General features: G+C 36.9%; 1 protein-coding gene across 24 annotated transcripts in view; it reads right to left on the bottom strand.

Annotated features, from left to right (window-relative positions):
* The window catches only part of LOC136033883 (uncharacterized), a 611,411-nt gene that overhangs the window by 30,767 nt on the left and 555,607 nt on the right, over nt 1-25,037 (bottom strand). For 4 of the 24 annotated variants that reach the window (XR_010619050.1, XR_010619048.1, XM_065714862.1 and 1 more), the window contains exon 3: nt 22,083-22,251. The exons of 7 other annotated variants lie outside the window; for them this stretch is intronic. The gene's annotated coding sequence lies outside the window, so the exon portion shown is untranslated. Of the gene's footprint in view, nt 1-11,530; nt 13,328-13,449; nt 13,803-21,837; nt 22,252-25,037 lie in introns of those variants that run through there. 13 more of the 24 variants (XR_010619051.1, XR_010619053.1, XM_065714863.1 and 10 more) reach the window with 7 other exon arrangements.

Raw genomic sequence — 25,037 nt, 5'->3', positions numbered from 1 at the left:
TTGGCCAGCGGGTAATTGACTGCAATATGCATTTGAACCTACATCACGCGTATTTAAGCAACACATTACTCCTCAGAAGAACTCCCTAGTCATCCTAATGGCCTAGAATTTGTACACCTCTATTCTTAAACAATGAAATGGCCATGCTTAAAAAGTTTGACCCCCACCCCCTCAAGAAATGTAAAAAAAAAATCATAAAAATGGATTTTACTAGTTGCTACGAGACTAACAATTAAACTTGAGTTTTGATAAGAGTGATTTGCACCCAACTTAGAACGATCAATTCAAACACGTTACTACACTTCTGGCATATAAAGTCAACCAATTTTTTTTATAAACTTCTCACGAATTTTTAGGAGAACGTAAGGAAAATGAGATAAGAAATGTTTTTTCTTCTGCTTTTTCCTTTTTCGTTTAATTTTGGTTTACATTGAGCAATAAAAGTAAAAGCAACACTTTTTAGGAAAAAAGTGTAGCAACTTCATAAGGTTTAAAAAAAAAAACATCGTAGGGAGCCATTGCTCCAGACGATGGATCCGATATTATCCAGGATTAATGCCATCTACCCTTGTGACAAGAAACCTTTCATTGAATTGGCGAGGATCACATTTTCAGAAGGGTCCTACTAATCTGGACGGGTTTATCTAGAATTTAAAGCCTCTCATCTCATCCCCAGTTGCAATGCCCCTGAAGCTTCATAACATACCCACCGCCATTGCATGGGCATCACTAGTTTCGGGTACTTAAGCATCATACTTGTAATAGAGGGTATGGAGAATTCCCTTCCTAGGAAATTAATCCGAAGAGACTTATATTATGGGTAGACTCATCGAACTTAGTCAAGGCTCAGGCATCGAAAGAGATCAGAAGCCTCTCACCGAAATAGACCGAGTTTGTTGATTTTCGAATTAAAATGGAATAGTTGTGGGCATCAAGTCATGGCTAATTGTAGAAAAAGCCAAGACAGATAGTCCAATTGAGTGAGAGGCAATTCTGGCATTAACCCCCCCCCCCTTTACTAGGATTGTATAAAATGATGTTAGTTCATTTGTTAATAGTCATGTCTTTGTCTATTTATTATTATCCGTCCATGCGTCATTCCTAGGGCAGTAGAAACAAGGTATACAGTCATAGAGCTAAGATAATGATAGAACTTATAGTGAGAACTACTCAGTTCTGAAATGCATAGAGGCATTAAATACATTTTTTCCGTGTTTTGACCTTTCTCCCCGTACAAAGAAAAACCATAATTCTCTCTCTCGCATAATTTTGTACAAAATGTGCTAAATTTATAAATTTAACATTAACTGAGAAAGAGGGAATTCGTCACTCAGACAACGAAAAAGTTTAAACTACAGTTCCTGGAAGTCAGTCAAAGGAATCAATGATATTCTTCACATTTGGCGATCCCAAGCTTGGGCTCAGATAGTATTCATTCCAATCTGGAATCTCCGAAGTCATTCTTATATGGATAAATCCCAGAAGATACCTTCATTTTGGTGGAAATCGTCTCTTGAAAAGCCCTAAAAATCCCTTTATGCAATCTAAAAGAGTTTGCATGACCGCTGTTCTCGCAATTCCCGAGTCTTGTTAGATTTAGAAAAAAAAACTTGCAATATTGGGAGTGAAGGCTACTTTCTATTACACAGAAAAAGAAGCATTCCTATGATCTAAAAAGAGAATTCTCCTGCTATAACAGAATATGATTAGGTGGGGTATTAGTGTATAATCACAGTTAAGTGGTAGTGGGTAAAAAGAAAACTTCAGCTATATGAAGTGAAGACTACTTTCTATTAAATGGAATATGAAGCGTTCATTTAATCTAAACGGAAACATTTCCTGAGATAACGAGAAACGCAGTGCACATCCGCAGACACAACAAGGCTTGCATGAGGTCGGGCAGGACATTGGAGTAATCACATTTTAAACAGTCCGTTATAACCACAGCTTAGATATCAATACAGTAATGAAAATTCGACTTATTTTTGGGACAAAGTGCGCGGTAGCGATGCTAGCGGCCGGAGACAAGAAACTGGCAGCACAGCTTAGATACCAATATTGGTATCTAAGCTGCGTATGCAACAAAGCAAAACTGCGTTCCCACCTATGGTGTTGCAGTACGATCTACGCGTCGGAACCCGGGCTTAGAGGAGACGCCGAGTTCAGAGCTCTGTACCAAAAGCTTCTCATGGGCAAGGTACGAGTTTTCATTACTGTATATTAGTATCAAAGCTGTGGGTCATGACAAACTGTAAGCAAGAAGCAACCCGGCTCAATATTGACCAAAACTCTGAAAAACAGAATTTTTATACCAATAGATTATAAAAAAAAAAATCGGCTTATGAAGTTGATTCCAAATATGTAAGTTTTATTAAATATAGTCTGACCCATCAAAGGCTACAAGCCTGAAAGAATTTGCCTCATTTTCGAAAAAAAGAGGAAACATCCCCTAAAAGCCAAAAGATTCTTAATGAAAATCGCAACATCAATATCTGTGTATCGGAAAACCCTTCTGTAGAGGTTTCTAACTCCTATCAGTAAAAATATGGAATTTATAGTTTTTGCTAGAAGAAAGATAACGGATGTATGTTTATTTGTTTTTCTTTCAGTGATCTTGCTGACCCAGCGGTCCGATAATATCGGGAGAGAAATTACTCGAATGAAAATCAAAAGTTCTAGTGCCTTCTTAAGTGACCAAAAAGACAGGAGGGCAACTAGGCCCCTCTCCGCCCTTTTATTTCTCAAAATTGTCTGATCAAAATTTTGAGATAGCCATTTTATTCAGCGTAGTTGAAAGGCCGAATAACAACGCTTTTGGAGATAAAATGACATCCCACAGCCCCTGGGGAATGGCAAGTTATAATATTTCCCCATTGTTTACGCATAGTATTTGTTATTGGGAAATACGCTTACATCTTTCGGGTGGGGGAGAATTTTCTGATGGGGGGATTTTCTACGGGAAGAAATTTCCATAGGGAGTGAAGTTCCTAGAGGGTGAATTTTTCAGAAGAAATTTCACACTGGGATAATTTGCTAGAATTCCTATACGAAATTCTTCTTTTGTCTTGCTATCTCTTTGACGACTCAATTTTACCCGTGGAGATGTTAAGGGTAACTGTCCAGGGTGAATTTTTGCCAGGATTGAATCGTCTAGAGGAAATATCCTTGGGGACAAGGATTTCTCGGTGGATGTGGAGTTAGATTTAATAACATTATTTAAAAAACAATCAGAAATTAAAGTTTTTTGAACTGAAAGTAAGAAGTAACATTAAAACTTAAAAACGAACCAAAATTATTAGGTACAAAAGGGGGGTTTCCCCTCCTGAACAACTTGCTCTTTACGCTAAAGTTTGAATGTTTTCCCAATTCTTTAAGAACGACTCTTGAAACACAAGGTTTGTTTAATTATAACAAAAGAAGTTTTTATAGAAGTACAACAATTTTTAGCGTGAAGTGCGAGGTGTTGAAGAGGTGGCAAACTCCCTCATATACGTAATAATTTCTATTCGTTTTTGACTGTGAGGACTTGAACTGGCTCTGTCATTGGGGCTCTCAGAGGAATAGAACATGCAAAGCTTGTTAACGTAGTAAGCCAATGGAATCACTTTGACGTCATGTTGAGACGAACCGATACTGATGTGATTATTGCTGCTCCAGCAGCATATTTCTGTGGGGAATCACGAGATGATAACTGGGTATTGTCTCGTTTTAATGTTGCTTCTTACTTTCAGCTGAAGAAAACTTTTTTTATCCAATAGGCAATACAGGGAAAAAAGAAAACTTGTACTACATGGAGTAAAGGCTACTTTCAATTTCACAGAATAAAAAGTGTTCTTTCCATCCAATATGAAAAATTCTCCTGGGATAACAAGAAACGTTACAGACATCCATATACTCAATAGGGCTTGCATATGGTTGGGTAGGTCATTGAATAATCACAGTTAAGTAGTAGTGAATACCAAAAGAAAACTTTTACTATGTGAAAAGTGAAGGCTACTTTGTATTACATAGAGTAAAAAGTATTCCTTCAATCTAACATGGAGAATTCTCCTGGGATAACAGAAACGTTATACACATCCATTGACACAATAGGGCTAGCATGCGGTTGGAGAGGCCATTGGAATAACCACATTTAAGCAATACACGACAAAGAAAAAACTCGTACTATATGAAATGAAGATTACTCTCTATTCTATAGAAAAATAAGTACACGTACGATCTATTTGGTCAAAGCTTTAAATGATAAAAATAGGTCACAAGCGTGCTCTAAAATTCAATAATTGTGTTGTGAGAGCAACACTTTGGTTTTGTCTTTTTTTTTTTTTTTTTCTAGCACCCCGATTTCAGCTTATTCCTAGAAAGTGATAAGGGTCTAACATCTGCGCTTTTTACGGAAAATATGGACCTTAGGCCGGATTGATGAATATGACTTTGCATTTTGGAAAGCTTCGAAGAACTCTTGCCTGGGGCCAAAAAGGATGGTTTTTGCTTGTCCTTGAGTCAGAGCCTATAGTGTGTGGAGTGAAGTGAAGTTTTAGAGTCTATGTGGGAGAGAACTATATAAAATTATGCAGTCAAGCTTTCGTTTCATCAAACCATGTTTCTGCTTTCGAGTGGAAAGCTCCGTTCTAGCAGACAAAACAGGCAGGCGCCATTTTCAAACTGAAGATCGACTAAAATCTATAAGTGTTTGAAACAAACTGGTAATACGGTACCCAGGGATCGAATCACGCTGCAGGAATGCACTGCAGGGCCGAGGCAGGGACCATAGTAGTCAAGAAGCGTCGTTAATTCTTAAATAAAAATAATATAAGTGTTAAACATATGCGGCAGTTACCCAGCTCACGGTCAATATATCTTCTTTGAGAGATAAATAGAAAAATTTACAGAAACAAAAAAGTGGCATTTTCCCATGTGTCCAAAAGTGCTGTCATGTATTGTTTCTACCCTTTTCTGTTCGTGATTTCAGCTGAGTTTACCATTCGGTTTTTCGCACTTGGGATTGCGGTAGAGAAATGGTGTCAGACGTGTCTCTTAAACTTTAAGAATTCTTTCATTGCTAAAGAAATTAGAGTTTATCCTTTGCTCCTTTCTAAGTGATGACATTAGGAACTTGGCCTACGGCAAAAAAGTCGCTTTTGAACTAAGACGGATAGATTTTTTTTTCGACGGCAGTCGATAGCTCTTGATGAGCTGATCAAAGTATATGTCATCAATTTTTTGGTAGAAAAATTCCTTCATGAGATGTACCAGTTTGAAAGTTTAAAGGGGTTGACAACTTAAGTAGTGAGGTACACACTGACACCAAAAATGGGCCAATACCAATTGTGAGACATATAGCGGAGTTTTAAGCAATAGTCGGTGTTAGCTCATAATCATCTTCGACAATGAGGGGTTCGCAACTTTTGTTAGTCGGTGTTCCTATTATTTGTTTCCGGTGTAATTGATGGTAAGAACAATTTGGTTCCAGTGGTACAACATGTAGGGGACTTGTAAGTAATAATCGGCTGTTAGGCTACAAACACCTTCAGCGATGAAGAATTTGCAACTTTGTTAGTTGAGATGACGGGTTTGCAATTTTGCGAGTTGGTGTACCTTGTATTTATTTTAAGATCCTTACAGATTAACAACTTCAGCATTTAATCGAAGGGAGGAAACAAAACCAAAAACTTTACTCGACGAAGCCGAACAAAGGTTGTCGTAACACCTCAGGTTGCCCCATGCAACTTAGATTTAGTATTCCTTGTTTTTGGTATGAGTTAAATAAAGTATGTTTGTTACATATACTAAACTATTTCTGGTTCGATTATATCCAGCACCCCAGCCTATTATTGGGCAAATATGTCTCTGTGAATGCGATCGATGGAAAATATCCACTTGAAATATTTTTCTCTTTTATAGAACTGTTTTTGAAAAAGTATACGATACGCACTTCAATATGGACTCAAGTATATATGAAAAGTTAAATGAGAATGAAATACAATGATATTCTTTTCCCGAAGGATGGTTTGACCACAAATACTTTGCTACTTGTATGGTTAAAGCCAAGGAGTTTTTTTTATGTTTTTTTTTTTTATGGACTCGGCTAATGTTCAGAAACCCAACTTGGACTCTAAGTGCCGAAAGACCCTCCAACACCACTTTTAAGGCATGCCCAAATATGGTTCCGACCCTCATCATATAATTTCTTATAACTTCTAAAAACTTAGTGAAACCTAAATTCTTTAGAAATGGCTCCATCTTTCAGAAACATTTACAGACGGGTACGGCCTTCGTTACAAGGCTTCATCAACGCTGCAAAATGTGGAGTCTCCGTCGACACCAGAAACTCTAGACACAGAAAAAACAAAGTAGCAATTCCCTTTCTTTCTTTCTTTTTCTTGCAAGAATTGCGGTACCAGCAGGGGCCGACCCTTGTGCATCTAGTCTTCATAATTATTTTCTCTTTTTTTTTGCCATACAAAACGCTCACCAGAAATCATTTTATCGAATCTTAAAGAAGGTCTTCTGGGAACCGCTTCCCCAGGGAGTAGGACTGCAACTTCCCCGTGTTTTTTCGAATTAAATAAAAAAACGTTTTTTTCAACTGAAAGTAGGGAACAGCATTGAAACTTAAAATGAAACAGAAATTATTGTGTATATGAGGGTGTTCTTCCCCTCGTCAATACCTCGCTCTTTACTCTAAAGTTCGAACTTTGTTCCAATTTTTCAAGAATGACACCTGAATCCCAGAGGCCGTTTAATTAAAATAAATAGCTCTTTTGAAAGTACTAAAAACACTTTAGCGCAAAGAGCAAGGTTTTGACGAGAGGGCGAACCCACTCATATACGTAATAACTTCTGTTCGTTTTAAGTTTTAACGTTACTCCTTATTTTCAGTTGAGAAAATATTTTTTTTATTTGATTTCTGATCGTTTTTTAAGATTCCGGGATATCCGGCGCCCCCTTCATGGAAAATTCCCTTCTCTCATGAAAAATTCCTCCATAGAAAGATCCCCCCCACATAACCCCAGAACCCGACCCCTCCCCCACCATAAAAAACACCCCCGTAAACAATGGGCAAAATCCAAAACTTGCAGGCCCTCTCCCGGGGACTGTGAGTGATTAAGTCTTCCTCAGAGACATAGTTATTATATTTTTCGACTATGCTGAACAAGATGGATATCTCATCGCTGCCCTCCAATTTTTTGGTCACTTAAAATGGGTACTAGAGCTTTTATTTTGCGAACGAATGAACCCTCTTGCGACATTCTTGGACTACTGGGTCGATACGATCACCCCTGGGGAAAAAACAACCAAAAAAAAAAAAAAAAAAAAAAAACAAATAAACACGAATCCGTGATCTTTCTTCTGGCAAAAAATACAAGATTCTACGTTTTTGTAGTTAGGAGGTTGGAACCTCTACAGTAGGGTTTTATGATACGCTGAATCTGATGGTATGATTTTCATTAAAATTCGATGAGTTTTAGGGGGTGTCCCCCTTTTTTCGAAAATAAGACAAATTTTCTCAGGCTCGTAACTTTTGATGGGTAAGCCTAAACTTGATTAAACTTATATATTTAAAATCAACATAAAAATCCAACTCTTTTGATGTATCAATTGGTATCAAAATTCCGTTTTTTAGAGTTTCGGCTACTACTGAGCCGGGTCGCTCCTTACTTACAGTTCGTTACCACGAACTGTTTGATCAACTGAACAAACCACATATGTGTTTGTATGAATATAATTGCTGATTATGAAATAATCAGCAATCAGCACTGATAATGAACTGTAATTGCTGATTACAAAGGCAATTGTAGTTACAAATGACTCAAAATCACAACCAACAAATCACTAATAAAACATAATTAGTTCAGTAAATATTATATGGTCAAAGAAATTGAACAAGAGCTAAGAGCTCATATGGCACTTGTGACGAGGCGAGAAGAGCTAAGAGCCAAGAGATCATATGGTATGAGCTCTAACAAAATTCTATGAATCAATAGATTGATTTAAAAAGGAAAATAAGAGGCTTAATGCTGGTCAAGATTTAAAATAAGAGCTCTGAGTCACAAAGTCCTTCTAAATATCAAAATTCATTAAGATCCGATCACCCACTCATAAGTTATAAATACCTAATTTTTTCTAATTTTTCCTCTCCCTTTTGCCCCCCAGATGGTCGAATCTGGGAAAACGACTTTATCAAGTCAAATTGTGCAGCTCCCTGACACACCTACAAATTTTCATCGCCCTAGCACGTCCAGAAGCACCGAACTCGCCAAATCACTTAACCCCTCCCCCCAACTCCCCCAAAGAGAGCGAATCCAGTACGATTCTGTCAATCACGTATCAAGGTCACTTGTTTATTCTATCCACCAAGCTTCATCCCGATTCCTCCACTCCAAGTGTTTTTCCAAGATTTCCCCCTCCAACTCCCCCCAATGTCAAAAGATCTGGTCGGGATTTGAAATAAGAGCTCTGAGACATGAATTCCTTCTAAAAATCAAATTTCATCACGATCCGATCATCTATTCGTAAGATATAAATACCCCAATTTTCATGTCTTCCAAGAATTCCGGTTTCCCCCTCCAACTCCCCCGAATGTCACAGGATCTGGACGGAATTTGAAATTAGAACTTAATAGCACAAGATCCTTCTAAATATCAAATTTCATTAAGATCTGGTCACCCTTTCGTAAGTTACAAATACCTCAATTTTCACAATTCCCCCCCCCAATTCCACCAAAGAGAGCAGATCCGGTCCGGTTATGTCAGTCACGTATCTTAGACAGGTTTCTATTCTTCCCATCCAGTTTCATCCTGATCTCCCCGCTTTAAGTATTTTCTAAGATTTCCGGTCCCCCCAACTGCCCCCCCCCCAATTACGCTTGATCCGGTTGAGATTTAAAATAAGATATCTGAGTTACGAGGTCCTTCTAAATATGAAGTTTCATGAAGATCCGATCACTCCTTCGTAAGTTAAAAATACGTAATTTTTTCTTATATTTCAGAATTACCCCCCCCCCCAATTGATCGGATCCGTTCCAATCATGTAAATCACGTATGCAAGACTTCTGCTTATTTTTCCAACCAAGTTTCATCCCAATCCCTCCAATCTAAGCGTTTTCCATCATTTAAGGTTTCTCCACCCCAACCTTCCCCCAATGTCACCAGATCCGGTCAGGATTTAAAATAAGAGCTTTGAGACATGATATCCTTCTAAATATCAAATTTCATGGAGATTCAATTACCCGTTCGTAAGTTAAAAATACCTCATTTTTTCTAATTTTTCAGAATTAACCCCCCCCCCTAACTACCCCAAAGAGAGCGGATCCGTTCTGGTTATGTCAATCATGTATCTAGGACTCGTGTTTTTTCCCACCAAGTTTCATCCCGATCCCTCCACTCTAAGTGTTTTCCAAGTTTTAAGTTTCCCCTCCCAACTCCCCCCCCCAATGTCACCAGATCCGGTCGGGTTTAAAATAAGAGCTCTGAGCCACGATATCCTTCTAAATATCAAATTTCATGGAGATTCAATCACCCGTTCGTAAGTTAAAAATACCTCATTTTTTCTAATTTTTCAGAATTAACCCCCCCCCCTAACTACCCCAAAGAGAGCGGATCCGTTCTGGTTATGTCAATCATGTATCTAGGACTCGTGTTTTTTTCCCACCAAGTTTCATCCCGATCCCTCCACTCTAAGTGTTTTCCAAGTTTTAGGTTTCCCCCTCCCAACTCCCCCCCAATGTCACCAGATCCGGTCGGGATTTAAAATAAGAGCTCTGAGCCACGATATCCTTCTAAATATCAAATTTCATTGAGATCCGATCACCCGTTCGTAAGTTGAAAATACCTCATTTTTTCTAATTTTTAAGAATTAACCCCCCCCCCCCCAACTACCACAAAGAGAGCGAATCAGTTCCAATTATGCCAATCATGTATCTGGGACCTGCGCTTATTTTTTCCATCAAGTTTCATCCCGATCCCTCCGCTCTAAGTGTTTTCCAAGATTTTAGGCTTCCCCCCTCCAGCTCCCCCCAATGTCATCAGATCCGGTCGGGATTTAAAATAAGAGCTCTGAGACACAATATCATTCCGCACATCAAATTTCATTAAGATCCAATCACCCGCTCATAAGTTAAAAATACTTCATTTTTTCAATTTTTTCCGAATTAACCGGCCCCCCACTCCATCCCCCCAGATGGTCAAATCGGGAAAACGACTATTTCGAATTTAATCTGGTCCGGTCCCTGATATGCTTGCCAAATTTCATCGTCCTAGCTTACCTGGAAGTGCCTAAAGTAGCAAAGCCGGGACTTTAGGTTTTCCCCCTCCAACTCTCCCCAATGTCATCAGATCCGGTCGGGATTTAAAATAAGAGCTCTGAGACACAATATCATTCCAAACATCAACTTTCATTAAGATCCAATCACCCGCTCATAAGTTAAAAATACTTCATTTTTTCTATTTTTTGCGAATTAACCGGCCCTCCACTCTCCCCCCAGATGGTCAAATCGGGAAAACGACTATTTCTAATTTAATCTGATCCGGTCCCTGATACGCTTGCCAAATTTCATCGTCCTAGCTTACCTGGAAGTGCCTAAAGTAGCAAAACCGGGACCGACAGACAGACAGACAGACCGACAGAATCGGCGATTGCTATATGTCACTTGGTTAATACCAAGTGCCATAAAAACTGCTTGGAACATTATAAGATTACTCGAAGTTACAGATTAGGCTGGGAGACTATTCCGCAAGGCACCACATTCCAGAATGAAACTTTTTGAAAGTAATCCTACCTTCAATTTTCCAGTAGGTGATCAGTGCGAGATCACATAAATCTGGATATGGAAAGTTAAAGCTGCAAACCTATGATAGACAAATTTTTGAGAAGCAAGATCAATCACCAATGCCCTTTAGCATTTAAGCATATCTTCGAGATGATAAAATACAGATGCAAGCAGGACCAAAGAAAGTTGATCAAAAAATGCGTTCTTATATTCTAATAGTCTAGCTATTACTAAAAAAAAAACAACTTGCAGACGCAAGTAAATTAAGCAGACCCACACTAGATTATACGAGCATTCCCGAGGTAGCAGAGGCCGAAGTATAAGCTATGGAATCGTTTTCATTGAAAAATAACCTACTTTTTCGGCCTCTTCATTGAAAAACAACAAAATTGCCTTCACATCCTGAAAATACATTTTGCTCTCCCTCCCACATGTTCGTCAATTGACGCTCTTGCAGTGACATAGTCGGAGGTAGAAACTGGTACCGTCTACAGGTTTTTTTTTTTTTTTTTTTTTTTTTTTTTTTTTTTTTTTTTTTTTTTTTTTTTTCAGCAGGACCATGCTTCTTTGATTCAATATTTTAGAAAGCAGCCTGGAGAAAAGCAAGTAATTTTATACTTCCATAGCCAATACCCTCAAGCCACAGAACTTGGCAGAAAAAAATCTTTTAAGTCTAATTAATGTAAAAAAAAACTGACAGGTTTCAGGCGCAATTAGAAAAAAGAACAAACTGATAGGAATACTAGAATAGCTCTTTGTTACCAACGAATCCCTTAATTATTCCGATCAATGGTCGGCGTCTCAGAACACAAAACTAGCTTGAAAGATTATATCGTTAAGCCCTGCGAATAAAACTAACCAGACAAATTTCCTATCATATATGACAACAGAGAATATTCACATAAAAGCAGGATGGACGATTTGCAAACATACAAAGCACCTGTTAAATGTCATTAAGTTTTTGATGCCTTCTTTAGCATTAAAAGAATGAAACAGCGTCGTAGTAGACACGATTTAAATTCAATGGATAGAATTTCTCAACGGTAAATCTCACTACCAATTACAGCTATCTGTATTTTTTTCTGTTTTCTAGTATGAAAAAAAAAATTGATATCACAAACATCATAAAACGGACTGCACTGAAGACGGTAGCTGTGCGCCACTCCTTCCATTTCTTACAAAAAAAAAAAATAATAAGAAAGTCTCACGAACGGATTGCTCTTTTACGCGCAGAACCAGATATGCAGAAAATTAAAACGAACACAAAAGACCTCATACAGCAAGATGAAGCAGACAAGTTCATATAGCCACAACCACGAATTGGAAGATAAACATATCAGATTCGTTTTTCTAAGGGATATCATGTTTAAAACCCGAAAAGAACATTTTTAGGCTCAAAGAGACAAAATGCCCAAAGGCCCGTTTAACTCCCTCATAGAGAACCTTATATCCCCCTCTACACAATAATGGACCTTCAGTTCATACAAAGATATTTTGAAAAAATAATCGGGAGTTCATACAAAGATATTTTGATTATAAGAAACGATGGACAGTGAGAAGAAACTGAAAATCATAAGTAGGCAAAGCGAGAATAGGGGGGAGGGGAGAACAATATAATTCTTATTTTTCCAAGAGAGTTGGCCAAAAGACCAGAAAAAGTGTATTTTTAGCCTCGAATCGAAACAAACCTGCTTGGGAGGGGCAAGGATTTGGCAAGATCTTTAATAAAACGCCTATTATCTCTCGCCCGACTCGATTTTTAAAAATCAAAGATTTTTAACTTAATATTTTACAAGGGGTCCCCAAAATAATTCTGCGGGTAAGAAATTAATGGTTTTGCACTATTCAGGCTTGCTGTGCCTAGCTTAAACACTAACGATACATGATGAGAAAATAAGCTTGCTAACTAGTAAATTTCTTTCTTTAACTAGCTTAAGGTTCACTCAGACAATGAGGAAAAAGACGAAATCTGTTAGGTACGGAGGGATTCCTTTGAGATTTTCCTTAAAGAATGAACATATTTTCGAATACTGATTTTTTTTTTCTGACGATACGATTGGAAATTCCCTTCCGTGGAACGCAAAAGACATTTATTAAAGAAGTAGTTTTATTGGGGTTAAGGTCTCTGTGACACCAACATCTTCAAAAATCCCTGATTTTTCTCTCCTGATTTTCTATGAGAATCTTTCGAAAGGCAGTAAACCTACTGTAAAATACGAATAACTATACTCTCGACACATACGTAGAAATTCTTATCCTGGGAGGTGGGGGGAATTCCACCTCCCAGGTGGAATTCCCAGTTTATCCCAGAAAATAGGATAAACTCTTTAAAAAGGAAAGATGATTTTGAACGTCCGAAAATAGTCAGAGTTTATCCCAGAAAATAGGATAAACTCTTTAAAAAGGAAAGATGATTTTGAACGTCCGAGGTGCAGAAATGACAGTTCAAACAAATGAAAGGTTCAAATGAAAACAATTTTCAAAACATCGTTAATTGTTTAAAATATGCAATTTTTAAATATACTTAAACGTATGATGTTATGTCTGGAGAGTGTTTCTGTCAAAATTAAATCATTTTTGGTAAAAAAAAAGAAAAAGCTATGCATCTGAATTAGCACCTGCAGGTTGAATACCATTAATTTGCTAGACATTTGAGGGAAAACAGCGTAGATATTACGCACCTTAGTACCTCCTCAATTATAGGCGATCCACAAAAAACAGTATATTTTAAATCCTGAAACTCAAGTTAGTTCGCAGAATAGCCTCTATGTACAAGCCTAACATAACACTTGTGCTTTTACAAACCAATATTAATAACTAGAAATTATGATGTGTCTTTATACAGCCTCAATTCCCCACTGAGAACATTCACAGGATCACAGGCCATCATTCACAATAATGAAATATGATATTTTCACAGAAACCTCATCTTGAAAGAGGGCTGCTGTTTTTTCGTCTTACAAAAAGTAGACAAACAACGAGCCTGTGCAAATCATTGTATACACATGTAGAAAACCATTGCGTGACTTACACAAAATCTAAAGTAGCCTCTACAAACTTCCGTATTACAACATTACGAAATTAAAGTTGTTTTGCTGGTTCTTAAATTTAACAAAGAGATGTTAAAAATATACCAAATTTGCTTAAGCCAAATAAAGAATGTTTATATAGATTAGGGTCCGACCGATACAGATTTTTGGGGCCCAATACCGAAATATCGATAGCGTATCGATACAATACCGATATAATTTGCCGACAAATTCCCCTGTAGGAAAAAAAACCTTACCCAAAGTTTAAACCCCTATTATCTGCCTATATTCATACTCGCATGTTTCTTCCTGGTCTATTACATAACAAGGAACAGCCTCAATACTTCACTGTGAATTCCAAAAATTAGGCCATTTACAAGAATTGTTTGATTTTCTTTACCTTTTCTGATCAGCAGCTTCTGAGCACACAAACAAAATGGCGGATAATTGCGGAAGTTACAAATAAGAAAACAAAAGCCAAGAGCTCAAATGGCATTTGTGACGAGGTCGGATGAGCCAAGAGCAAAGAGCTTCTTCCCACCAAGTTTCATTACGATCTCTCCAATCTAAGCGTATTCAAAGATTTCCGGTTTCACCTCCAACTCCCCCCAATGTCACCGGATCCAGTTGGGATTTAAAATAAAAGCTCTGAGACACGAGATCCTTCTAAATATCATATTTCACAAAGATCTGATAACCCATTCGTAAGTTAAAAATAACTCATTTTATCTAATTTTTCCGAATCAACCATCCTTCCACTCACCCCCCCCCCAGATGGTCAAATCAGCGAAGCAACTATTCCTAATTTAATTGGTCGGGTCTCTGATACACCTGCCAACTTTCAGTGATCGCTATATTGATCAAGTATCTGGTTGCAGATCTTGTTCATGTAAAAATTGGGGTAGTCTGGGATTCGAACCCGAGACCTCTCACACCCTAAGCGAAAATCATACCCCTAGACCACAGCCCATAATTAAAAAAAACAATCATTTGCTTTATCGGCAAATAACATTCTTCTCAACTATCTTGTACGCTCACTCTCCCCTAGAAGGTCGAATCGGGGAAGAGACTATTTCTAATTTAATCTACTCACAGGGACCACCCTGATATACCTGCTAAATTTTATCTTCCTAGCTTATCTGGAAGTGCCCAAACTAGCAAATCCTCTCCAACACCCCCAAGAGAGCGGATCAGGTCCGGTTAAGTCAATGACGAATCTAGGACATGAGCTTATTCTTCCCACCAAGTTTCATCCCGATCTCTGCACCCTAAGGGTTTTCCAAGGTTTCCGCTTTCCCCTCCAGCTCCCCCAATGTCACCGGATCCAGTAGGGATTTAAAATAAGAGCTCCGAGACAAGAGGTCCTTCTAATATCAAATTTCATCAAGATCTGGTCAATCGTTCGTAAGTTAAAAACACCTAATGTTTCTAACTTTTCCGAATTTACCCCCCCCCCCAACTTTCCCAAAGAGAGCAGATCCGTTCTGGCAAAGTCAATCAAGTATCTATGACTTGTGCTTATTTTTTTCCACCAAGTTTCATCTCGATCTCTCCACTCTAAGCGTTTTCAAGGATTGCCCCCTCCAGCTCCCCCAATATCACCGGATCCGGCCGGTATTTAAAATAAGAGCTCTGAGCCGCGATATCCTTTTTAATATCAAATTTCATTGAGATCCGGTCACCCATTTGTAAGTAAAAAATATATCATTTTTTCTATTTTTTCGAATTAACGGTGCCCCCCACTCCCCCCAGATGGTCGAATCGGGGAAACGACTATTTTCAACTTAATATGGTCTGGTCCCTGATACGCCTGCCGAATCTCATCGTTCTAGCTGATCTGGAAGTGCCCAAACTAGCAAACCGGGACAGACAGACGGACAGACCGACAGAAATTGCGATCGCTATATGTCACTTGGTAAATAACAAGTACCGTAAAAATTTAATTAAATAAGCCGGTTTGGTTACATAAACACAAATACGCGGAAACATGACTTGAAGAAGCGTAAGATATTTATTGAAATTGATTATTCAAAATCCCAATTTCAATAGTGGGACATTGAATTTGGACCATTCACATATTAATGCGAAAACTTTAAATTCATTTGATATGATCTCTTATCAACGAATCCATGGTAGCCATAATGGATAAAGGGGTGCAACTAGAGTTTTAAATTTGGAGGTGGGGTTTAAGGAATGATGGACGAAATCGTCCAGTATGCTGACAAATACGGACACACAAGCTAAATTTCCAAGATTATTCCAAAAGCCAAGGTGTTGACATGTGACAGCGACACCCTGGAATACCCCCACCTTAAAACATCCCCTCTTCTCCTTAGCTGCGCCACTGACTGGATATCATGGTTTTAACCAACTGAATTTTGGACGTTTCACCCACGCAAGTGAACATTCATTAAACGAAAATGTATGGTTTATTGTATTTTTTTTAGTTATTTTGGTAGAGGATGTACGTTCTTAAAGCCACCATACATTTATAACATTGCTGCACCGGGTGTGTATTGAAAAGTATTGATAGCAAATATACTTTCAACTCATTTGAAGCACCTGTGCTGCTCTCTCCACCAAGGCCAGACGTAGCTGGGGGCTCCGCCGCCAAGGAAAGGGTGAGCAAAAATTACCTGAGGAAACCTGGTGCCTTCTTCTGGACTAGTTATGCAAAAAAAATATCAGCCGGAAATCAATATTTTTTCCCGATATCCGATAGTGACACTGACCCTCATATTGGCCCGATAATATCGATCGGGCCCTAGTACAGAAACAAATTTTGAAACTTTTCTGGCTGGCATTCTCCGATCGGCCAGAGTGGCGAAAACATCCGCAGAACTACCCACAGCCCTGAAAGAAACCCAGACCAATTGGTTAATGATGTCATTAAGCTAGGGAATGATCAATTTTCAGAATAAAAGGTTTGACATTCCCTTTAAAAGTTTCAAAAACGGTTGCACTGAGGCAAACCAACTTCGGGTACTTGTTAAATACCCGACCCCACTCACGTTCTTGATCTGCATGATCTGAGAAAACTCGGTTTGTTTGTCTGCAGTAGATTGTTATTAGCATAGTCTCTTTGAGAAAAACTAACATGAAGGTATATTTTTTATTAAATATTTGATATATAGAGGTAATTAGGTTAGGTATTTAACATACTGCACACTGGGTGGCCTGGTTTCCATAATACTTTGTTGTAGCTTCCATAATTTGTTTCTACAGTATTATATTTTCATCGTAGTTCGTCATGTTTCATTAGGACTAGCCTAACTTCACTTCTTGGGTGGGCGGAATATTTAACAAGTACACAATTTCGTATTTTCGACATGGCCAGAAACTAACATTTTATAGGAAAATGTTATGCTTAAACAGCAAGTAAAATAAAAAATGCACGAGCCTGACCACTTTGCAGACCAATTTCATTCGCTTTTGTTAGGCTGCAACATTGATCAAATTGATAAAAATTCTCATCTAAAATTTGACTTGAAATTGCTATCAGGACGAGGCATCTATGAGCTTTAGTTTTCACATTAGCTTCCAAAATTCAGTGACAAACAATTTCGAATCCAAACGCTATTCACTTATATGAGAGAGAACTTCCTCATTGGAATATGCCTGCATCTAAAAATTTACAAAAAAAGTAAAGGAAATTTTTTATTGCCACCTAGAGAAGTTAAATTTCTTAGGACTAGAAATGAAACATTTGTTTTTTACTTTTTATTGCATTTGGAGAGACAACTATTTTTTAAGCTTTCTTATAGTGTTTATTTTCTTTCTTTTTAGTTTCTACTAAATCTTTTAGGACAGAAAAGTAAAACTTTTCATCCCTACATGACACAATTTTACATTAACACCAATATCTATACAAAAAAATCTTTCCCTGTGTTTCCAAAAAATCATCTCATTTTGATAATAAAAACAAAATCATTTTTCTTAAATCATTAAGTTTTTCTAAAAAAAAATTAAAAAAAAAGCAATGCTTTTTTAGATGAAAGCTATAGCTGTAAATGAACATGGTGATTTCTGAAGATCGGTTCCTTGAAGAGTAAGATCTTTGCAAATTTGATCCTCTAAATAGATCAAGTTAAATACAAACACTGAAAAGGGAAGACTAAGTTTTTCATTTTCACAGTCACAAAAACATAGATAAACTAAACAACACTTTCACTCCGGAGAAAACCTACGAGGGTTTACTCCCTACCCACCCTTACCTTCCCAGCCCACCCTTATCTTCCCTGCTCACCCTTCCTCCCCTACCCATCCTACCAAGAAGTCTCCATTCCAAGTTTAAAGTCTCAACATTCATTTATTTTCGCTTATGAAGCTTTCATTTATTTCGGGGGGAGGGGCAGAGATGTTACAGTAGACATCAATTTATAATGCAACAGCCTAGCGTCACGACGACTAAATGAGAAAAGTCTGTTCTGGGAGGCAATTCCACATGACAGCTAATGGTTGGAGAAGGGCTAAGGTAGTTAAAATAGAAGACTGACAGAGATTTTTTTAGCTACCGTTACTAGTTCACAAGCCCTCTAACACACCAATGAGAATGGGAAGTGATAATAGTTAAATACAAAACTGCTCCTGTCTGTCTTTACTTTGTTCCCTTCTTTAACAGTATGCAAAGAATGTGAACCCAACCTGAATTTGAAACACTCCTTTTAAAGTAAAGTAAATATTTAAAAGAACAAGTTTCTTCAAATGAAAATAAACGTCAGGATTAAAACTTAAAAGTTTCAAAAACTATTCTACCCACAAGGATTTTGACTGTCACCCTTAACCGCCCTGCCAATCTCTATGCTAAAGTTTGACAACTGATTTCTTGAGAGTGTTTTAGATTGTAAAGAACATAGCCAGGTGGTAATTCCTTTTACTTTATTTATATTTTGCCTTAAAACGATTGATAGGAATAAGGTAACTATTTAAAGCAAATGCTACTAAAAGAGCCCTATTATTCTTGAAACACCCAGATAAAACAAAAAGAGTTAAACTACTGATTGCATTTTATTTTGTTTTTTAAGGCATTCATTCTAGAAGCATTGAGATACAAAGTAAAAAATCAACGCAAAGAGGAAAGGGGTATGATGAACAGGTAGCTTACCCCTAGGACAATTTCTTTCCATTTTAAGTTTTAAAGTCCTTCTTTACTTTCATTTGAAAATAATTATTTTTAGTATTTTATTTCTCTCCATTTTTATATCATACTTAGAGATATAATAAATATAAGGGGGGAACCACCCTCAGCCCTTCGATATTTATGGTCAGATCAGATTGTTGTTTATTGCTTACAAATAAAACTTAAAATAAAGTACCCAAATAATTGCTTGTTTAATCACATATTTGCCAAAATCATGTTTCAATATCGATTATTCTTTTCTACATAAACCGCCTCCAAGAACTTATGGTCCAATAGAAAGTTGAATGTTGACTAGTAAAGATTGAGGTTGTTCAATGTCGGTAAACATCAGCCACAGCATAACTTATCAAACAGTTCGTGGTTACGAACTATAGTAAGGAGCGACTCGGCTCAATAGTAACCGAAACTCTAAAAATTGGAATTTTGACACCAATAGTTACATCAAAAGAATCGCATTTTAATGCCGATTTTAAATATATAAGCTTCATCAAGTCTAGTCTTACCCATCAAAAGTTACGAGCCTGAAAAAATTGCCTTATTTTATAAAATAGGGGGAATTAGGAAATCACACCATTGCATTCAGCGTATCAGAGAACCCCACTGTAGAAGTTTTAAGCTCCTATCTACAAAAATATGGATATTCGTATTTTTTGCCAGAAGACCGATCACTGTTGAGTATTTATTTATTTATTTGTTTGTTTGTTTTTCTTTTTCCCAGGGGTGATCTTATCGACCTAGTGGTCCTTGAATGTTGCAACAGGACTCATTCTAACGGGAATTAAAAGTTCTAGTGACCTTTTTAAGTGACTAAAAAAATTGGAGAGCACCTAGGCACCCTCCCACGCTCATTTTTCCCCAAAGTCACCAAATCAAAATTCTGAGATAGTCATTTTATTCACCCAAGTCGAAAAACCTAATAACTATGTCTTTGAGGCGACTTTCTCCCCCACAGTCTCCGTGGGAGGGGCTGAAAGTTACAAACTTTGACCAGTGTTTACATATAGTAATGGTTATTGAGAAGTGTAGAGACGTTTTCAGGAGGATTTTTTGGTTTGGGGGGGGGGAGAATTTGAGGGGGGTACGTGGGAAAATCTTTTCATAGAGGAATTTGTCATGGGGGAAGAAAATTTCAATGAAGGGGGCGCAGGATTTTCTAGCATTATTTAAAAAACAATGAAAAAATAAATATGAAAAGTTTTTTTTTCAACTGAAAGTAAGGAGCAGCATTAAAACTTAAAATGAACAGAAATTATTACGCATATGAGGGGTTCACCTCCTCGTAATACCTCGGTGTTTGCGCAAAAGTATTCTTAGTAATTTCAACCATTTATCGTAGGGCCTTTGTGATTCAGGGGTCATTCTTCAGTAATTGGGACAAAATTCAAGCTTTAGTGTAAAGAGCGAGGTATTGACAAGAGGGTGAACCCCCTCATATATGTAATAAAAATATACGAATATAGAAGTTCGTTACGTAAGTTACGTATATTTTTTACTAATGAAAACGTCCGTAAAAAATTAAAAGTTCTAGTTGCCTTTTTAAGTAATCAACAAATTGGAGGGCAACTAGGCCTCCTCCCCCGCTCCTTTATTTTCTCAAAATCTTCCGATTAAAACTATGAGAAATCCATTTAGCCAAAAAAACATTAGTATGCAAATTTCATTTTAATTATTTATGTGTAGAGAGCCAAAATCAAAACATGCATTAATTCAAAACGTTCAGAAATTAAATAAAAAACAAGTTTTCTTAACTGAAAGTAAGGAGTGACATTAAAACTTAAAACGAACAGAAATTATTCCGCATATGAAAGGGGCTTTTCCTCCTCAACGCCCCGCTCTTTACGCTAAAGTTTTTTTTACTGTTTTAAAAAGTTAAGTTAAGAGAAAGAGTCAAACCTCACCGTAAAGAGCGTGGTTTTGAGGAGGAAAAGCCCCTTTCATACACGGAGTAATTTCTGTTCGTTTTAAGTTTTACTGTCGCTCCTTACTTTCAGTTAAGAAAACTTGTTTTTTTTTTTATTTAATACCGCTAAAGATTGAGGTAACCGAAAGTTAACCAGAAAAACAAGAAGACTAAATTAACACTAAATCTAAAAGCTGAACATCTTCAGGATTAAGAGCCATGAATGGTTACCATTGGGAAGCTTGAAACCTCCAATGCCTAACATTCGAATCGTGCCTCAAAACCTAATTCTGAAATACAGCTTGTATCCGTCTTTTTTAAGGACTGAGCAGCAAGATTTAAGTAACGCATTTCAAGTCACAACCGAAGGTGAGGTAGTCATAAGGTAAGTTACAGAGCATGACGATGTCCATATAGGTTTCTTTGATCATACGCACTTAATGAACCTGAGACCGCAATCTACTATTTTTAACCTGTTTTTGAATTTCTGCATCCTTCAGTATTAGAATTATGGTAAACCCTCTGTTCTTTGATTTAAAATAAATTTGCCACAGTAAAATAGGACTAAATATTGCAAACGTCAGACTAGAATATTCCACTGTTCCACAGACAATACAGTATTTGGATATTCCACACCTGTTCTAAAAAACGGTATGATTTACAACCAATATTTTAAATAACCCGTTTCAACTGCATCACTGCAAATAGCATAGTTTAGTCACAAAACACCTTATCTTTGCATTAGAATTCATTTATAGCGGTCATTTCAACAAACTTAAGTACAATGGAAGAATACAAATTTTATGATCTATCTCCTCAATTACTTCAAATCGCATCAGTTTATCTATGTTACAATTTCTCAACTACAGAAAGAGAAAAATTATTTGCATAGCTCTTCTTAATACCATACATAGCATTTTGCTTGGGGGAGGGGGTCAATCGTAGTAAAGGTAATTTTAAAGTATTTTCTTATTTACTACATAACTATGGAGGCACAAACCTGGAACTCGAAATCTCTCGGTGAAACTTAGCTCTATCTGTATATTGTATTTTTTTTTCTTTGGTTTCTGATAGCAAAATAATACTGTCTCTTCTTTTGGATTTATACAGGGGGAAAATTTTCAAAGAAAATTAACTTGCCACATCTTTCTCTCACGATGGACAATCTCTTCACTTGAATATTACCTCTAAAACCAAAGTAAATAGGAACAAAAAAGAAAATCCAGAAAGAATTTAACTAGTTACTAGAATCCCAGAACTAAAATCCCAGCCACATTTCCGGTAACCTCGGAGACTCCTCAGAGCATACTGAGATAGTAAATAATGTCCATGCGGAGTCTTTTGCTTCGTGCTTGAAGACCAATTTGTTGCATTTGCGCAGAGATTTTCATAATTCGAAAACACATTTTAAAACCTAAAATCATAAAACTAATTTACGGAGCGGAAATACTGCAGACAAGAAAAGTGACCTCAGTTTTTTTTTTTTTTTTTTATTTCCTAGTCAGAGGAATTAAAACAGAGCTATTAAAGTTAATGTGGGACTGCATAATTGCTTGTTTGGTATTCTACTTTTGCACTGTAAATACATGAAAAGAAAAGTTAAAAAAAAATTAATAACAGAAATCAAAAGAAAGTAAAACATTAACGGACTTTAATGTCTTTGAACTTAACCGTATGCTGGAATAAACCAAATGTACGTTTTTTTAGTTACCAACATTTTTTAAATGTTTTATTAAAAATAACTATTTCATAACTATGTTTTTTATAGTCTTTATTAGTTAACATCTTTTGATTCTTTATTCTACAGCTCTAGTGCAGCTACAGTTTCTAGTGCAGAAGATCGAGAGACAGCTTATTTGTTTCAAAATCAAAAGTTCTAGTGTCCTTTTTAAGTGATATTGGAGGAAAGCTAACCCCCTTCCACACCCCTTTCCCCCAAAGTTGTCCGATCAAAATACTGACATAGCCATTTTGTTAAGCATAGTTGAAAGATCCAATAACTAAGTTTCTGGGGATAAAAGACCCCCCAAAGCCCATGAGAAAAGGGCTGAAGTTACGAAATTTACCCGTTGTTTATTTATAATATTTGTTATTGGGAAACATACAGACATTTTCGTTGGGGGGGGGGGAGATTTTACACGATCAGAGTTTTCGATGGGGAAGGAAATTTCCGGGGATGAGCTTTCCAGATGAAATTTTATGCTGGGGGAATTTGCCAGAATTCCTATGCGATTTTTTTTGTCTTACTTTGTTCCAGCCGACAAAATTTGACATGTAGAGATGTTCCGAGGAAAATAGTCAGCAGGGTTAGAATTGTCCGGAGGATTTTTTTATGGATGGGAGGGGGAGTGTTCCATGGGAAAAATTCTCCTTGAGAGGATTTTCCATGGGAACAATTTTCCACTGGGGGTGGGAATTTCCAGGAAAATTTTCCAATGAGGATGGATTTTCGGTATGGTTTGAGAAATAGTCAGAAATTAAAGTCTTTTCCCAACGAAAGCATGCAATGGAAAATTTTTGAGGTGGAATCGTTCAGAAGACATTTTCCTGGGGAATCTTAAGTCGGGATGGAATTGTCAGGGGAAATTTTCCTGAGGAGGATTTAGGTGGGAGGAACTTTACTTTGAGGAATTTTAGAGTGAGAGGAAATTTTCCATGGAGGGGAGCATGATTTCCAGGGATTATTTGAAAAACGATCAGAAAAAAGCTTAACTCCTTTATATCAAGGCTTCAAGAAAAAGAATGCATTTACTTGTATCAGCTTTATTTCATACAGCTTCGATATCAAGAATCAATTTTTCTCATTAAAAAGGTTTTCCGCGACAACAGAGAGGATTCTACCATCGTCAGGGTATAAAAAGCTTAAAATAAGATCATAGGTGCAAAAAGTGTCAGGGCATGTTAAATGCTATATGGAAAGAACCATGTAAAAAAAAAATGCAAGAATCTTTGAAGAAAACGAGCAAAAAAGGTTGATGAGCAGAAAAAAAAAATCGGTCTTTTTTTTCTTTTAGAGAGAAGGGGGGGGGATGAAAACTTACAAAAAGGTCCGACTTATTACATTACCAATACAACTTCACTTTCGAGTTGCCGACAAAGAAGTCGTGTAATCTTCATTTTAAAATCCAAAAGAGTCTTTAATTTAAGTGCACTCAATTTGCCAAAGTTGTATCAAATTCAGCAAATTCAAAACATATACAAACATCATAGAATTTTTTTACCATAATAAAAAATATTTCTAGTACTTCAAGCTGCTTTATAAACAACAATCCTGATTTTTTTTTTTTTTTTTTTTTTCAGTAAACTGTTGATTTTGCCCTATGTAACAAACATTGGGAACCAGCATCAGTCGGTTCATTTGCACTAGCTTTATATATACATGTTTCGTAGACTGAAAAACAACAATTTATGTTCGTTTAAATTTTCAATTTCGCTCTCTGCTTCCAATACAAAAACTGTATTGACTGTAAACAACATTTCCATTCAAGGGTTTTCAACTAGTGTATTTTTTAAATTTCCGAGCCTTCTTTTCTTTGAGAAGGGCACCAGGAAGTGCAATTCCTGGTGCCATATGACGCTTTACTCTAGCGTTACCAAGACAAGTTTACAAAAATGAAGTACACATTAGGTTTCGAATCAGCCATTGGCCATGTATCAATAAATTTCCGATATCCTACTAGTGGTGGCGAAAAAAAGAGTAAAAAATGGGAAATGAAGTCATGGTTGACCGGTTTCACAATCTTTTTTTTTTAATTCTCAATAATTTGTTTCCATCCTTTCAAATCATTATGCTCTTGAATCTGAATAGCAGCAAATATTCCTAACGTTTTCTTGAAAAAAGTTGTTCAATTTTTGATTACTAGAGGTCGGGGATCGCTCTTTATTAGATTAAATAAAAAAAAACTAGTTTTTCTAACTGAATGTAAGGACGGACATTAAAACTTAACACGAACAGAAATTACTCCGTATATGAAATGGGTTGTCTCCTCCGGAATCCCTCGCTCTTTACGCTAGAGTTTTTAATTGTTTTAAAAAGTAGAATTGTGGCAAAGAGTCAAACTTTTGCGCAAAGAGCGAGGGATTGCGGAGGAGACAGCCCATTTCATTGAGTAATTTCTGTTCGTTTTAAGTTTTAATGTCGCTTCTTACTTTCAGTTAAGAAAAACTAGTTTTTTTATTTAATTTCTGAACGTTTTTGAA

Source organism: Artemia franciscana, chromosome 12, assembly GCF_032884065.1.
Source record: "Artemia franciscana chromosome 12, ASM3288406v1, whole genome shotgun sequence".
NCBI lineage: Eukaryota > Metazoa > Arthropoda > Branchiopoda > Anostraca > Artemiidae > Artemia > Artemia franciscana.
This window is presented reverse-complemented; position numbering and strand designations above follow the sequence as displayed.